Here is an 18,433-nt window from a genome sequence, read left to right as displayed (position 1 = left end):
TAGCTGTGTTATCAAGCCAATTAAACCGGATTAGTGGTGTCTAGTGGACACAAGTGCAACATGGAGAGCTCTGTATTAGATGATTTTTTTTGGGACAGGTGCCCATTTTTTTTAAGGTGAGAGTAGAATGTAGGGAAGGGACACAGGTACATGTGGAGAGGTAAGCTGGATAGGAGAAGATGCATTTGCAGACAGACAAGACAACAGACAGGGGTGGTGTGTGACACATGATGGGAGTAAACACCTTGGATGGGGAGGGTGTTGTGGAACCAAGCTGCACATGCCTCCAGACAGCAGCAGGGTGACTTACATCCCCACCCATGGGACAGATGACACTGCTCCTTCACTGCCCTGAGGATGGCTGTGTTGGAGGCTAGGTGCCAGGGCAAGCCTGCCCTACCTGGTCAGCCAGTGTGCTCTCAATCTGGAACAGGCAGTGTTCATAGCTCCAATGAACAATCCTGCGCACCATGACTGGCAGTTGATCCTGTGTGACTGCAGCCCCTCCACCACCGCTCCCAGGAGGAGGCTAGGCCCCGTCCCCTGAGGTGGTCCCACCTGATGCCACAGGCTGTGCAGGGGCAGTGGAGGGGGCACCACCAGCCTGTGTCCCAGACATGCTAGGATCCAGTGTCATGGCATCAGGCAAGGTTGGCAGATCACCAGAAACTGGCCTACCCCGATGGGCTGTGGTAATGGAGGTATAGCAAAAAGTATAGGTGAGTATAGGTGACTTATTAACAAAACATTGTTAGTAATAACAGCATGGCAGAACATTGGAAATGACACAATTACATATCAATGCAAATTATGTGAAATACAACAAACAATAACAGAACAGTCAATATAACAGCATGCCAGTTACATCATAAGGCTAACAAAATAGGTAATTTAACATGATATGATAATATACATCTATTATAATACATAACACTAACACATGCCCTAATAATCAGTTAGTGTAACAACATATGTTAATAGTAAACCATAACCAATGAATAGCAGTAGTAAATAAATTAAGATAAGGAACAACAGGATGAGCCACTCCACAGTAAAAAATGCACCTATTCAGGCCAAATTCAATAAAACCAATTCTGGACTTTATTGAAGAAAATAAAACAAATGATAAGCACTTTCATCCTGACCACTTCAGAACTTAATCAGATAATGAATTAATTTACACAAACCATTTATATAGTACAGAGGAAACTGGGTAAAACAATCATTAAAAATTAATACGTTATTTAAAATGACACACCCCTTAAAGAAAAATCATGTAAAACCATGCTTTATATATAAACACTCATTAAAATGCATAAATAAATGTGGAAAATTCAAATTTTATTCTAAAAACATAATAAAATATATAATTTAATAGTACAGAAGAAATATAATATTTTTTAAAAGAAACACTGTTATCGTTATAAGGCTTTTAGTTTCAACAGAGAGCTAATGGAAATGTGTTCATTTGAGCCTGGCCAAATTAATACATTGAGACACAGTTGCCAGTAAACCTCTCTCCTTTTGACCAACCACCCATGAGACCTATTGTGGATGCAAAAGGTTCTATCACCCACCTTCTTGCAAAACATTTAGACACTAGGCTTAAAGAACTATTTTTTCTGAAACCCACATATGTAAGGACTCATGGAGTTTCTCATATCTCATCAACAACACTCCATTTCAAACCCATTATGTCCTTTTAACCACCAATATCAAAGACCTATACTCTGTCATTCTACATAATACAGGTTTAGAATGGTTTTCAGAATACTTATATGAAAAATTTAAATTCATCATCTGATGAAGTTCTGAAGTGGTCAGGACGAAAGCGCTTATCATTTGTTTTATTTTCTTCAATAAAGTCCAGAATTGGTTTTATTGAATTTGGCCTGAATAGGTGCATTTTTTACTGGGGAGTGGCTCATCCTTTTGTTCCTGTTTGGCATCTTCATGTTTTACAACAGTTTTTCCTTTTGTCTTTTTTCACAAATTAAGATAAGGGGTTGGGAGAGAAAGAAAATCAGTCCATTAGTATCATTGATGCTTACTTCCTTGACAACAGTACTACTATCTACTCTACGGATTTGCATTTTATTTATGTTTACAGTGAGTACAAGTCTCCTGTAGCTAATGTAGCACATACATACTTCTCAAGCTATATAGATGGGGCACTATGGGCCAAACGGTAACAAATGTGGGTACACACCTACACAGAACACTTGCACATCAGGTGGATCTATATAACTACCAAGGCGTTCTCTGAGCTGAAATGTTGATACTGTATAATGCATGTACTAATTGTCATGGTATTCTTGTAACAGGTGGATTATGCTTTAGTAATTACATAACGTGAAAGCATGACACTTGAGAGACATGTATATGTACAGTACAGACACTAAACAGCAATCATGCCTTGGTTGGCAGGCATGGGAATAAAACCCAATAGCAGTGACTACAACTGCAGCAACATTTAACAGACACTCCAGGCATATAGCCATACTAGAATTACACATATTATTTCTGACAGCATATTGATGAGTTTTCACATTCTTGCTAATGGTTTTAACAGTCTGTGAAATCTAAACTAATAATTCTCTACTCATAATATGGGCTACCTCACCCATTTTCCTGTAGTTACTGTGGAGAGACTTTGTGAGCATTACATGAGTGCTATTGCAATATTTAGTGCTATCTATCACTGGATTTGAACCCTGCACTGTGTGTGGCAAAATGTACTATATATGGAGAACAATTAATAAACTGAGCTACTGAGTCACTGCTGATTACTGACTGACTGATGTCTGTATAGAGCTTACCTGGAAACAAAATATGATCTGGCAGTACTACTGCAGTGTTATTCCAGACTGCAGTGAGAGTAGAACACACGTGCATGGCATAAAAGAATAATGCAGATAGTAGCTACACTATATATCAGTCTAACAACGCTGGAGTACACACTTTATTGTTAGTGGCTTGAAATAACTGTGCAGGCAACAAGCAATTTCAGATCATGGAGTGGGCTACCTCTCCCATATACCTTGCTTAACTGGTGTTTGTGGATGACAGAGCATTATGTGAACAATACTGGCCTAGAGACTGTCTTGAATGGCACTATATGTTTAAATAATACAATTGGAAGCCATTACATTTGTATTCTACAGCTATTACAGTACTATACTTGACAGCAGCACCTTACCTTTACATACTGAATGCATACAGTTCTACTACAATAGTTACAGCAAGACAATCCTGATGTACACTGTTTTCCATGGTGTTATTGATATGGATTCATGTTTTATTGCAGAACAGTTGGCAGTATTTATTTATTTCAAAGCTCAAAAAGCTCTAATTCCACAATTATTGCAATACAGACTTTATTTTATATACTTTATTGCAGTTCCTTGTATTGTTTCATGTGTTTATTGCACAACAGTTGACATTATTAATTTCTTTCAAAACAACCCTTATTCCACTACACACTTTATTGTATATACTTTAATGCAGTTCCTGGTATTGTTTTGTGTTTTTGCTGTACAACAGTTGGTATTATTCATTGCTTGCAATGCAACTCTAATTCTACATTTATTGCACTATAGACTTTATTGAATATACTGTCATGCAGATAATGCTTTACCCTTTATTGCTTATTTCACTACAGTTAGCATAATACATTCATACTCACCACACTCATGGTACAACCTGGCCAGGTGCCCGGCATGTGACTTGACATTGTGACATTGCGAGACCTTTCCTCTGCAGCTATTGGGAGAGAAGCACACCATAATGCATACCAGCTTTACAGACATTCAGATTAGATATTGGTGAAACAGAGGTAAAATTACTTACATAATTGTGGAACATTCCCTGACTAAGCTTCTTGGACCCAGGTGTCCAAGAGATCCCTCTTTCTCTGTTTGAGGTCATCATGGTGGTGGCGGCAACACTGCTCATCTGTGTGGGGGATACCTGTAACACTGATGAGTTTTCTTGACAGCCAATCCTAGGCCTCTGCCTTGCACTCTGAGCCTTGGAAACCTCCCTGCAGCAGCCAGACTTTGTGTTTTTTTTACTAGGAGTCCAACCATGACCCTGTACTTCAGAATGCCCAAACGCTGCACCCGAAAGCACACACCTTCACCAACACCAGCAGAGACAGAACTCCAGTGGATTCTGCTGTATTCCTGCCTATTGGGCTTAATATAGGCTGTTTTCCCACCCTTACATGTCATTGGACAACACTCAAAAAAGTGCCGCATTACCTAGCGCCACTCAAACAAGCACAGCTGAGCTCAGACATGCTAAAATAGGCAGCACCACAGTCTTAGCGAGCTTAGCAGTGTGCAAACCAGCCAAGCAGTAACACAAATACAACTTTTATCTCTTAGAATGCAGTACTCTGAGCTGTATAAGCAAATAGTGTACAGCACTGTACAATGAACCATGTAATGCAATATGTAGCATTGGCAGCTGTTATCATGTTTATGTGGTGCTTAGCAGGTCTTAGCCGGTCTCAGTACAGCTTAGCAGAGCACAGTGGAGCTATATTTTAAATTGTTTTGCAAAATGTGTATTTTAAATTTAAATACTTATTTTTCTTTCATGTATTCAAACCCTGGACCTACTACACATAGAGTCATGACTCTACCCATTAAGTTACATGGATATTCAGACATCAGGTGTACCATTACATATAACACTGTGCTACCTATAAGCAGAGCTAAGCACCGTGCCTCGCCATGCAAACATGCTCTGCTACGCTTAAACATACATATGAATAAATAATTAAATACATCTGGTTTCTATTTTTAGATGTCTGGACATTGTCTGGGCACTGCTTAGCACTGCTGCTCTCCACACAGTTACCACTACACCTCTCCCTACACTGATTCAATACTCATGTTCTTCAGCTCTCCCTCAGCAACATGCCATTATTAATATGCATGGTGCGCTGCAGATGGGGATCTGTGTACACAGACATGGTAACAGTCCATGTAGGCACTACACTGTGTCTACACAGATTTTATTAAATCCCAGGGTTTATCAAAACAACTTAATTATATTTTACAAATAAAAATGAAGCATTTTGAACTACCATATGTGCAAAGATATATAAGAGAATTGTTAGATATCATTGCAAAAGCCATTCTCTAAAATAATGTTTTTCATATGTACACATTAAGTACTATAGGCACTGAATAACAATGCGCTAAAAACAAAAACATGTAATGACCTTTTGTGAACTTCCAAAATGTGTTTGCATGAAAACTATGTATTTCACAACGGGGTTTGGAGGAGAAATTAAACTGGGAATTGATTATATCCACTGTAAATGAGACTGCCCAATTAATTGTAAATAAATTAAAAGATGTTTAGTTATGTGGGACACTTAAATGCTTCTGGCCTTAATGAAGAAAGCATGAGTGCTTTGATAGAAAGGGTGGGGCAGTATTGCATAATTAATGGTTTACAGAGGATAAAAAATTTGATTTTTGTTGAAACTGAAAGATGGGATGATATAACTACTTAATTTATGGTTGATACCAATAATTTTAACACCAAACTGATGTGAAGTATTTGGAAGAATTATAGAGGTAGTGTAACAAATAGTACTCATGTGTGATATGCAATGAAATAGTAACGCTGGCAAGGCAGATATTATCCAGTGCACTAAATGGAGTGTATATTGGCCTTGCATATGTTATCATTTACATTTCAAGTGGGAATAACAAAAATGTTATTGTACTTCAAAGTTTTTGGAGTAATTAAAGGGGAATGTAAAAAACGGTATTTATACTTTATATGTTCATGATCTGTAACATTGACAAGACAGATTATTTTATCCAATGCACTTATGTATGTTGGCTTTGCTTATATTATAGATGTGTGTGTGTGTGTGTGTGTGTGTGTGTGTGTGTGTGTGTGTGTGTGTGTGTGTGTGTGTGTGTGTGAAAAACAAAGTATGTGATCATAATAGGGATTAACTTTTCTATTCAGCCACATACCATACTTTTTGCCTCTTAGTCCAAAAATTCTGGACAAAAGAAAAATGGAGGGGTACAAGTACCTCAAATATGGGACAGAGTTTAGATAATCCAATTATAAACCTAGAAAGTCGCCAGAATAACATATTTTGCATTTGCATGCATTTTTTTACATATGGGAGTTTTGAAACTCATATGTCTGTCACTATCATAAATTTTATGAGGAACAGACCAAAGATATAAGGGAACAATCTGGTCATTCTGCAAAATTCAGGGCAGAAGCACTGCAGTCATTTACATAATAATGCACAGGTCTAAAAAGTGATACAGCCCAGTTGATGTGATATAATATATAAGTGGACATACTTCAGTATCAGGCAACTATATTATTTCCATTTGTAGAGGCAATAATTACATATATGTGCATGCCTCAGAATATTACAGATTTGTATGACATAATGGTCACAATATTTAGCTCTCTTATGCCATGCATCAGTAACTGGCTTCACCAACATGCTACATTTCAAAATTCTACTCTCTGCAAAATGTGTAGTTTGCTAACTACTGAAAGCACATGTTGCCATTATTCATAAACATTTGTTGATCCTCTAGTATATGCCAAAGTCTGCAAGTCTTGCAGTACAAGCAAGCTACATTGGTGTAGAGGGATGAAGCCATAATGATGACCCAGACCTGTGGTCAGTGATGTAGTGCAAGCACCTGTACGGGATGGTGGTAAAAAGAATTACGAGGTTATGACTGCTCACCTCTATTAGATAGAAAAGATAAGACAATAATCTGAAGTGATGCATGTGGTCCTGGGTTTTCGTCAAGAGTAGAATAAAAAAAGAACAGCTGGTCTATATGAGTTGTTAGGCCATGATGGAGTATTGTCACTTTATAAAGGGGTGGGCTTGGGAACATACTTAAAGAGAGGCTGATGGCTAATAACTCACAGTCACTTTTTGAATGATACCAGTAGATGGAGTAGAACCTCCTAGCACTGTTTCAACCCATCCTATGTGAACATCAATGATGGCTCTCAGATTCCCTTTCTTCCTGCATCCTGCTGGTGACCCCAGCATAGAGGAGTTAATTTGCTGAGTGCCACTGAGTAACAATGCATTCAGTAGAGGAATTCTTAAGGGAGGCCCATATCCACAAACTTCAATCCAAAACATGTAACCTCCATGAATGTGACAAAAATATCTATCTATCTATCTATCTACAGATACATCTATATAGCTAGATAGATAGATAGATAGATAGATAGATAGATAGATAGATAGATAGATAGAGTTACCCTCTTTCTTTACAGTTGTGCAACCATAAAGTTAGTTTATTTAATTTCCAGGGGAGTATGGCAGAGCTCCCATGTCGAGGGATGTGAGGAGGTGCAGCCCCTCCACAAAAAACAAAGTTTTTGGGCCTTTTAGGTGACCAGAAGTGAAAAGTATTTGTTTCATTTGTGATCACCTTATTTTGTTGTGTTTGTGTGATGATGAAAGAGATTGCTGAAGTTTCACAACATATTTCATGTGGAGATAAGTTCACTAACTCTTAAGAGGAATATAACCACATAATTATATATCATACAGAACTTCCCACCTGAGTGAGAGATGATTTAATACAGCACACAATGATTGAAACTGTAGACTCATTTGTAGACCTGAGTTTTTCTAATCATATCAACCAATTGGTTCATGATAATTATAGAACTACAGGCTGTAGAAAAGATGTATAAAGCATAGGAAATCAGAAATGATGAAGTCATTGTTTGTTAATTACATTAGACCCAAACTTGAGTATGGTTTAACAATATGGAAACCTTATAAGAACACAAGCATGAGTAAACTGGAAAGAGTTCAGGGGAAATATGCTAAGAGCATCCGTGGATGTAAAAACTTAAGTTATTATGAAAAACTAAAATATCTGAACTTGTACAGCACCTCATATAGATATTTAAGAGGACATCTTATTTAAGTATACAGAACATTTACAGAAAACTACCTATAGGAATGCTTGGGGTAGACCACCTATGTAGATGATTGTATAGGAATAAAAATTGTATTAATTTTCTGAGAGAGCAGCTGATGCATGGAACATACTAGACTACCAAATTACATTAAAACAAGCACTAGTTTAAATATTTTTAAGAACAGCCTGACCACTTATTATAGGAGTAACTGTTTTGGTTCACAGGTTCATAGGTAGGTACTAGGCTATTGGCCCTAGGGTCTATACAAGCCTAGCCAAAAAGGTACCCTGGCTTTCGCCACCCAAGAAAATTATTTTCCTGTGCCCCTGTCAAGCAGAACCACAGAAGTGATCCCTGGGATGAATTTCCTATTACCCATCCCATCCAATCATCAAGATTTTTCTTGAAGAGCGCTAATGAGGAGCTCTGTTTGACATAGATAGGTAGTCTTTCCAGAGTATGGGAACTTTCTGGGACAGGAATCTATTCCTCCAGCATGTTCTGTTTATTGTGGTGACAAGGGTTAGATCCCTAGACTGTGTAGCTCAGAGGGACTGGGATTTCTTTAAGTGGAGCATGTCCAACAGCTGTGGGTTTGACATAGCTTTGTATGTTATGCAGAGATCGCCTCTGAGTAGGCGATATGCGACGGAGTAAAGCTGGAGTTTTTTGAGACGGTCTGCGTAAGGCATCTGTTTGAGGCCAGTAATCTTCTTAGTGAGGTATTTTTGCGGCCTTTTGCAGTTGTTGTAGATGTCTTGTGAGGTACATACCAAAAGGGGCGTTGTACTCTATAATGGGTCTAATGAGTGCTGAGTAGAGGGGAACAATGACCTCTTTTTTCCTGGATGAGAAACCTTTTGTGATGAGGTGTGCCACATAGAAGGATGTCCTGACCACTGTGGTGATGTAATTATCAAAGGACAGACTACTGTCCACCTGTGTCCCAAGGTCTCTTATCACACTTTCGGTATTAAGAAGACTACCGCCTATGTGGTAGTTCATGGGTACAGAGTTTTTACCAAAGGAGATGACAGTGCACTTTTTGGCATTGAGCTTGAGACCATGGCTTTGACACCAGGCATCTGTCTCAGTGAGGCCCTTTTGTAGGATGTCCACATCATTAGGAGTTTCGATTATGGCTCTTAGTTTGCAGTCATCTGTGAATTTAATTAGCCAAAGACCTTCTGTGTTAGCCTGTACTTCAGAGAAGTACATACCAAACAGGAGAGGACCCAGGACTGAACCCTGTGGTACTCCACTTGTCACTGGTCTGAAGTCTGATTTGGAGTCTGCTACTTTCACAGTGTGGGTTCTGTCAGTAAGCCAGTTGGCAACCCATCTTGTGACCTAGGGATTTATACCTAGTTTAGTGAGTTTATCTATAATTCCAGAGTGGGGGATGGTGTTGAAGGCCTTGGCGAGATCTAGATAGGCTGTGTGAACTACCTTACCCTCATCTATGGCTTTGGTGACTACTTCAAAGAAGTCTATCAGGTTTAGGAGACATGATCTGCCTTTTACAAACTCAAAACTGTGTGGGGTCCAGAGTTTGGAGATCTCCAATGTCTGTATTTATGAGTGCCATGATGATAAGTTCCATGGCCTTGCAGACTGGGCTCATCAGGCTAATGAGGTGGTAGTTCCCAGGGTCTGTTGTGGCCCCCTCCCCTTTGTGGAGTGGGATAACCATCACAGTGCACCATTCAATGGGCACAAAGCCTGAGGTGAGGCTATGATTGAACATGGTACTTAGGTGGGGTGCCAGTTCATTCTGTAGTTCGTGTAGAAGGCAGCCTGGGATGTTGTCAGGTCCCATGGATGCTGTGTTCTTGGCTTTGGAGAGTGAGGTTTTTACCTGTGCAGCCGTGATTACAGGAACTTTGCATTCTTCCCATATAAAGATGGGCCCTTTAGGGGGTGAGAGGGGTATATTGGCAGGCTAGAAAGGCATTAACTGCCATGCTTGAAATACTTGTATGCATGTATGTATGTATGTGTGTGTATGTACAACATGTTATTAATTGACCACATAGAACTTGTAAACAAACAATAATACAACCCATTTACAAAAAAAAAAAAAAAATGGGTGGGGCTTAGAACCTGCTATTTTATATAGCTATAATATTCCTTAGTTATGTGGTGCTAAGCTGTTTGTGTAAACATAATGCATGTTGAGTATATTTCATTTTATGTATGTTACTACTAGGAGTACACTAAGCATCATATGTCTCCTGCTATATAATCAAATAACCTTTCCTGCAAGTAAGTAACAAGTACTCATGGGTGCTTGGATAATATTGTAATCATAATGGTTAAGTTCCTTACACATATAGCTACATTTTACCAGCACTGTTACTAAAGCTACTGGTACTCTAGTACTACTTAGGAGAGGTACGTGACCATATTGTTACAGCTAACTTGTGTACACAGTAATTGCATTATTAATATATGTGTATGAATATCACCAACCTGTTATACAGTGCATCGTACTGTTCAATATTATACACAAGTACAGTCATATTGATCATACTACTACATATTAATAGACACCAACCAAATGTATGTTCAAGTGTGACCATACTGCTCTGTACTCTAAATGTCTGCAATATTCAAGACAAATCTGCTAAAAAACAGACACTTTTGTAACTCTCCTTGTCTCTTACTTCAGTAATACACCCTACATCATAGATGTGATCTTCTGCAAGACTTTTTTCTAAATCTGTGGTGGTTCTGTGAGATGTGATGACTTCGGAGGAAGTGTGGCTATCCTAAGCCCTCTTCTCCTTGCTAACATCCAAGTATTTGAACCCCTGCAATACCGGGTCACCAGCTGGTATGGAATGGAGAAAACAGGCTGCGGGAAAAGACTGAGATTGGAAGCCAGCATTGCTGCTCACTAGAGAATAGCTAGAGAAACACACTCCTAGGAGGCCCAGCCCTTTGCAGTCATCAGTCAGAAGACAATTGGGAGCTGTTAGGCATGAACATTTCTTTATGTGTGTCCACCCTCCTCCTAAATTTGTGATACCCTCTCTTAGCAGCCTTAGGGTGTTATTGTTTAATGCCATGACCCTATACAAGAACCTCTATACCTTCCAAGCTCTCCTCACTCTGAAGAATGTGGCCATCAGTGATGTTATAGAGACTTAGTTTAAAGCCACAGAAAGTACTTTTGCCGTACAAGACTACAGTGCATTCCACATATTAAGACCAAAAGAAGCATATACAGGGGCTAAGGCAGAGGTGTCTCAATTGAAGTTAGCAACAAATACAACTCCAGCTTGGTTAAACAAGATGATACGCAGGAGTTCTTCCACGTTCAAGTCTCCATAGACAAGATTCATTACCATGTCTTGGCCACCTACAGGTCACTATCACTCACGATTCAGTCAAATACCTTATTCCTGGGAGAATGTAACTGCTCCTTTCTAGACTAGGGAACATACAATGCACAGCATTTCCTGGACTTTATCAAGGGGGTGCTTAACAATTCAAGTAAGGTCACTCACTCGTCTGGAACTTAACTATTTTGTCTTTTTCCAAATATCAGAGCATAATCACAGTGCTTTATGCACTTCATGCAGTACATATATATTACATATAAAGGGCATCCAGAAGAAAACTGAGTTAGGAGACATGCTAAAGGGGCTGTCAGTTCAACATTTTTCTGAGCATCATGCAAGAAGTAAAGTACAGAATAATAGTGGAGGAGACACTTTTAGTAAAATACAAGGTAATAATGAATAAAGTTGACAGGAAAACTGTGATAAATAGTATCCATTTATCTATCTATCTATCTATCTATCTATCTATCTATCTATCTATCTATCTATCTATCTATCTATCTATCATCTATCTATCTATCTGTCTGTCTGTCTATCTATCTATCTATCTATCTATCTATCTATCTATCTATCTATCTATCTATCTATCTATCTATCTATATGTCAAAATATAGGAAGAAATATAATATTTGGCAAACTTAAAGTTGAAAGGTTGAAGAATTTTATTAAATTTTTGGATGTATTGCACTGAATAAGATGAAATGGTGGAGACTTGCATTATACAAAATACAAGATTTGTTTGAAAAGAGACATGACACAAGAAAATGTTTTTAGATCTGGAACCATTTTGCATACAATTTGAGGAGGAACATTCAGGGATTCTCAGTTTTGTAAGAGAACATGCAAATTGGTTAAATACTGCATATGTACATATGATTAAAGAAAGTAAAGCTTTTCAGGCAGTTTGGTTTTAGAAGTAAACGGAAGATTATGAGTTCTTATGGGCCTGTTTCATTGGTGAGAAGACAGGCTGCTTCAGTGAAAGGTAAATATTATGCTCTTGTAGATTGGGAAATGTAGCAGCAATATATTTTGCTTAAAAAGGTAAGAGAGGAATGGAAGGGAATGATGTTGAGAAAGAAAAACACATTTTTAATTAAGTTGTTATAAAAGTTTGTTTGGGAAGGTATCATGTAAAAGAAGACAGGTACAATGATTAATTTTTATTCTTGGTCACTAGTTATATGACAATATATACATAAAACAAGAGGTGGCAGTTTTACAGATCACAAACAGAAAGTTGTGGACAGCAGTATCACTTAAAAAATGCAACCAGTATTTACAGCACTACGGAGAACCGGAAGCCATAACAGAGGAACATAATGCAAATACATCATAGAAGACAGCCAGCTAGGTGCCAAGCCGTGCTACACTTAAGCCAGCTCTCTGATCAAGAAATAATGGTCAGATACAGATTAGACTGAGAGCTGGTGATGGTTGTGTGCAAGGTAAGTGCACCTTTCAATAACAATCTAATAGCAATCATGCATGCTCGTAGTTTAGGGGTAATCCAATATCTCTAGAAACAAAAGGGTTTCCCCCTGGGACATTTCAATGGCATATGGAAGATGCCATATGAGTGTCCCAGACAGCTGTGAATCCAGGGTAGATGATTATATCCACTTCCCAGCAATAGTCATTTATAGAAGATCTGCCATATAACAGTTTTATACCATAGCCAACTTCCCTTGTGTCCTTGGTGCAATAGACTGCAACCACATTCCAATTAAAACCTTTGCTGTACCTGATACAAAACTGTACATAAATAGAGAGGCTGGCCATTGCTTAATTCTCAGGTGGTGTGCTCAGCAGATGGCCTCCTTACAAATATGGTGACACACACTGGCAGTGTCCATGATGCTGCAATATGGAGGTAAAGTGGCCTGAGTGCTGCTTTCCAACATGGTGAAATACCTGAAGCACTACTAGTCAGTAAGTCTTGTCTCCCCTATAGTGCCTTTTTTAGGAAAAGTGATGAGATTAAAACTACCAACATAATCATTTCAACAAAACACAAATTAAAGGTCATGCTGCTAAATGCTAGGAGTCTAAACATGAAATTGCACTCATTGCAAGCATTCCTAACCCTGGAAAATTCTGACATCTGTGCAGTCACAGAAACCTGGTTCAAAGTTGTGGAGATCACCCCAGTCTTAACTGGTTACTCATCCTATCATACATTCAGACCCCAAACTGAGGGCAGTAAAGCTAAAGGAGGTGGAGTTTCAATATAAATTAAATACGTACACACTTACAGGCTGGTCAAACAATATGATGCACAGGAGACAGTCCAGGTGCAGTTAACCATTGACAAGACCCCTATCCTAATCATAGCTAGCTACCAGCCCCCAAATCTGACTCAAGATGCAGCCCAATCTGCCTATTTGGACCTGTTTGAATCTTTCAAGATTCAACCCTTTACCCTGATCCTGGGTGACTTTAACTTCCCAAACCTGGACTGGAAGAACTACTCATGCCAGAACACAAATGCCCAGAGATTATTTGATTTTGTCAATGCAAATGCCTTGGAACAACTAGTCAATACCCCCACAAGGGGGTGATAATATCTTAGACTTAGTATTAACCAAAATGAGTAACCACTGTAGCATCCCTATAGTATCATCCTCCCTGGCAAGATCTGACTACAGAGCAGTCGCTTTCGACTTCACCATCTCCCACAACCCCCCCCCCCAGCTAAAATCAGACATAAAAACTTCCCCAAAGCTGATTACAGCCTCCTGATGGATGATATAAACAGCTTCACAGCCCCCTCCCCCTATGTAGGAACTGACACCAATATCCAAAACTACACTAAAGCACTATACAAGCATTTATATAGATGCATGGAATCAGAACTACATGACAGGACTAAATCATCCTCTGCAAGGAAGAGTAAACCTGTCTGGTGGACATCTGCAATAAATAAACTCTATAACAAAAGGAAAAAAATTGCTGTCCAAGACCAAGAAGGAGCAGGTGCCCAATTGGAAACAATGTCTCCTTAGCCTGAACAAGCAAATAAGAGCACTAGTGAAATCCTCCAAAGCAAACTTCGAGTCCAAATTGGCTACATCTACTAGAGACAATCATAAGGCCTTCTTCACATATGTCCGCAACCTCAAAGGAAGCACCCAGATCTGTTCAAAACTGGTGGTCAAAGACACCACATATACAAATGCTGTAGATATAGCAAACTTGCTGGCTGACAGATTCAGTGAAAACTTTATCCATCTGTTCCCCAATCAGTAAATCAGGACATTCCCAGTACCTGCTCCTTTACCCTTTTATCTAGGAATCAGGTCATCACTGCTCTCCAAAGGCAAAAAATACAGCTTCCATGGGACCTGATAACATCCCAGGCTGCATCCTATGTGAACTCAGGCAGGAACTTGCAGCACCATTAGGCATCCTATTCAACCAAAGCCTGAGTACTGGTTTCATCCCAACTGAGTGGAGGGCAGCCACTGTCATCCCTTTACACAAAGGTGGAGCATCCACCGATCCGGGAAGTTATGGACCCGTCAGCCTAACTAGCATGATCTGCAAGGCCATGGAATGGATTATCATGGACCTCATTAACAAGGACATTGGAAACCTCCAGGCAATTGATCCCACACAGTTTGGCTTCATCAAGGGGAGGTCATGTCTGCTAAATTTGGACAACTTCTTTGAGACAGCCACCAAAGCCATGGACGGGGGGAACTCTGTGCACGCCGCCTACCTTGACCTGGCCAAAGCCTTTGACATTATTCCCCCCTCGGGCATAATAGATAAACTCTATCAACTAGGCATCAATCCATATATTACCAGATGGGCACCAAACTGGCTCACTGATAGAACCCTCGTAGTCAAAATAGGGGAAGTCACCGCAAGCAGTAGACCTGCAACAAGTGGTGTACCCCAGGGGCTCGGTCTTGGGGTCTCTCTGATTTGGGATATACATTTCTAAGGTGCAGGCCAAAACCAGTAGACTATGGCTGACCAAGTTTGCAGATAACTGCAAGCTGGGTGCTATCATCAATTCCTCTAGTGATGTGGACATCGTCCAAGAGAGTCTCACTCAGACAAATGACTGGTGCCAAAAACATGGCCTCAAGCTGAATACCAAAAAAAATGCATCATCATCCCCTTTGGGGAGAGTGGCATCCTCAAAAATGATTACATTAATAACAATGTCCTAACACTCAATTGGTCACGAGGGATTTTGGCACCCAGGTTGATAGCAACCTGACTTTTGACCACCATGTTGCTTCCGTGGTATGGAAAGCCTTCTACATGGCCCACCTCATAAGTAAGGGTATCTCATCCAGGAACAAGGAGGTCATAACATCCCTGTATTCTTCCCTTATAAGGCCCATTATTGAGTACAACAGATCTTTTGGCATGTACCCCACAAAGCACATGCAGCAGCTGGAGAGACCACAGAGGTTCCTCACCAGGAGAATCCAGGGCCTCAAACATCTACCATACACAGATAGGCTAAAAGCCCTATCCCTCTACTCAGTTTCATACAGACTACTCAGAGGTGACCTCTGTCTGGAATACGAGGTGATCATGGACCCCACCTTGATGGGACTGTTGCATATTCGCAAGTCAAGCTCCATTTGAGTAACCCGCACAAGTGGCCTCAACCTGGTCTGTGACATCAACAGGACTTGTTGGCAGGACAGATTTGTATCCCAGAGACTCCCTCATCCATATCAAGCAGAGTACCTCTTTACCCCTTTTTAAGCACAACCTAGATAACTGGATGGGAAACTGAAACTATACCCCTGGATTTCCACCCATGTCCTTGCTGGACAGGGGCATTGGGAGCTGATTTGTCTAAACATGGGTTAAACTCTTGGCTAGGCTTATAGGGGCCTCAAGGCCAATAGCCTAGTAACCTCCTATGATCCTATGATCCTACAGGACCACTGCTATGATGTAATCAGAATCTACACCTGTCCATACTAAGTATGAGGACAACATATGTGTTATCGTCTTCCCACAAAGAAGTGGCTGTGGTTATCCTCTGGAGCCATGGCTAATGATGATATACAGAGCCCCTTCAAACCCTGCTGGGGATGATTTCAACAGAGTATTCACAGCATAATAAAATACCATCAAGCCTGTGTTTGGCATGCTGAAATCACTACAGTACATGCCAGAAAAGGCAGCATAGATGATTACTGTAAGTGCCATTCTACACAATATGTCAACAGCAAAAGAAGGTGGTTTGCTAGCTGCAGGTGTTGGTGACCTACCCCAAGAACGCTAGGTGTCTGAAGATGACATATCACAGCTGTCACGGGATGATCAGGAGAACATGGGTGAGAAGAATTAGGCATCAGTGATGGAGGACATGGCCATGTATCCTAGGAGAGACAACACAAAAGTGTCAGACTCACACCTTTGAGCCATGACAAGCCACATGTACATAAGTACATAGGCTAAACAGTGATTTACTCATGTTACCCCACAACAGCAGCACAGATCACAGCTAATAGAAAGAAACCATTAGATGTCCACATTGAACATCATACATGACATAAGTTTAAGTAGGATATATACAAAACACTCAGAGAATCATCAATGCAGAAAGACTGTAAGGTACATCATCAAAGAGGAACACAAGGCAAATGTATGGGACGCAGGAGGTGTGCATGGCACAGGTTGCTATTGTACATTTAGGATATTATCATACAGATAAATAGCATGGAAAGTTACCTGTAATACAGCCACTATTACAAGACAACTAGGTCCATGATGTGTATGAGAATCTATCAGCAAAAACATAATCAAAAAATGGGCTTTACACTAACAGTGCTACATCACACATAGCATTGCGTGATGTAGAACTGTGTAATACTACATAGTGCACATCCTACTGCAGCACGAGTAATGACATACATTCCAATAACTGGCCACAAAAGTAAAAAGACAAAAAGCATCACATCCTATGGATGATATGGAATGTCACACAGAAGGGACTGGTAGGATGCACAAGTTATTGATGCAACATGATTCAGTTCCAGATAATATATGTACAAACATGTAGAGCATCAGTGACAGTTACCACACAACATACGTGCAACATGCATCAATGTTGAGGAAACAGCAACAAAGATATATATATATATATATATATATATATATATATATATATATATAAATTCATGTGTGCATGTGTGCTCATATGTGCACAGATTCAGTAAAATATGGGAAGGCACACGTGGGAAGTACAAGTGAGCATGGTGACTGAAAATGGAAACAGGTACGCAGAAATGCAGTGAGTTCTATGGATCAGGCATATGCAGTACCATATTAAAATGTCATAAGTGACATAGGTATGCATACAAAAGCATAGTTGTGCATGCAGGACTAGCAGACAACACGGAAAAGTGTAATGTAAATATCAGTCCTCCCCATCCACTAGCAACTGATGCAAACATGAAAACATGGTGTCACATATTGCATTCCTGCTGTCAATATCTGTACTAACATATGCCAATGACAAAGAGGTAATACTTATCACAAACTGAAGCTAGTCACCTAGGTCAGATAAATTATCAGAAAATCCTGAGGTATCAGACATTTGAACACTCACCTTCAGCAGAGCGATCTTTGTTGCCACAGGGTTAGAATGACACAGCAGGACAAACATTGGATCAGCTGTCAGTATTACAATACTAATGTCTAGGGCACCCATGCTGATGGCTCACACACAGCAGGCCTGGCTGCCCTTGCCACATCCAGAAACACTCAGCCCACAGTGATCTACTGAGGAGCCTGATGGGGTGACAGTAACATGTGGGGGCACATGGTGGGTAGGACTTGATGTGACCATCTGGACATGACTGTTGGGCTCACAATGGAGTGGCCAATGGCAGATGCATATGCATGTGAAAGCACAGACACTGATGTTTGATGGCCATTTGTGGATATAATGAGAAGTGTTTTGCCTCTCCCGCATTGAGGTACTTTGCTTAGTAGTCCACTGGGCCAAGACAAGACCATTTTCAGTGGAGACCCAGGGAGAGAAGCTCCATGATGATACTTGATAGACTGTACAGTGCAGAGGTAAAACTTTATATATAGTAGTATGGCAGAATTTATAACAACAACCTGGTACAAATTTTATC

Source organism: Protopterus annectens, chromosome 3.part1, assembly GCF_019279795.1.
Source record: "Protopterus annectens isolate FY-2018-M chromosome 3.part1, PAN1.0, whole genome shotgun sequence".
NCBI classification, from domain to species: Eukaryota; Metazoa; Chordata; order Ceratodontiformes; family Protopteridae; genus Protopterus; species Protopterus annectens.
The sequence above is the reverse complement of the archived record's forward strand: the minus strand, read 5'-3'. Positions refer to the sequence as shown.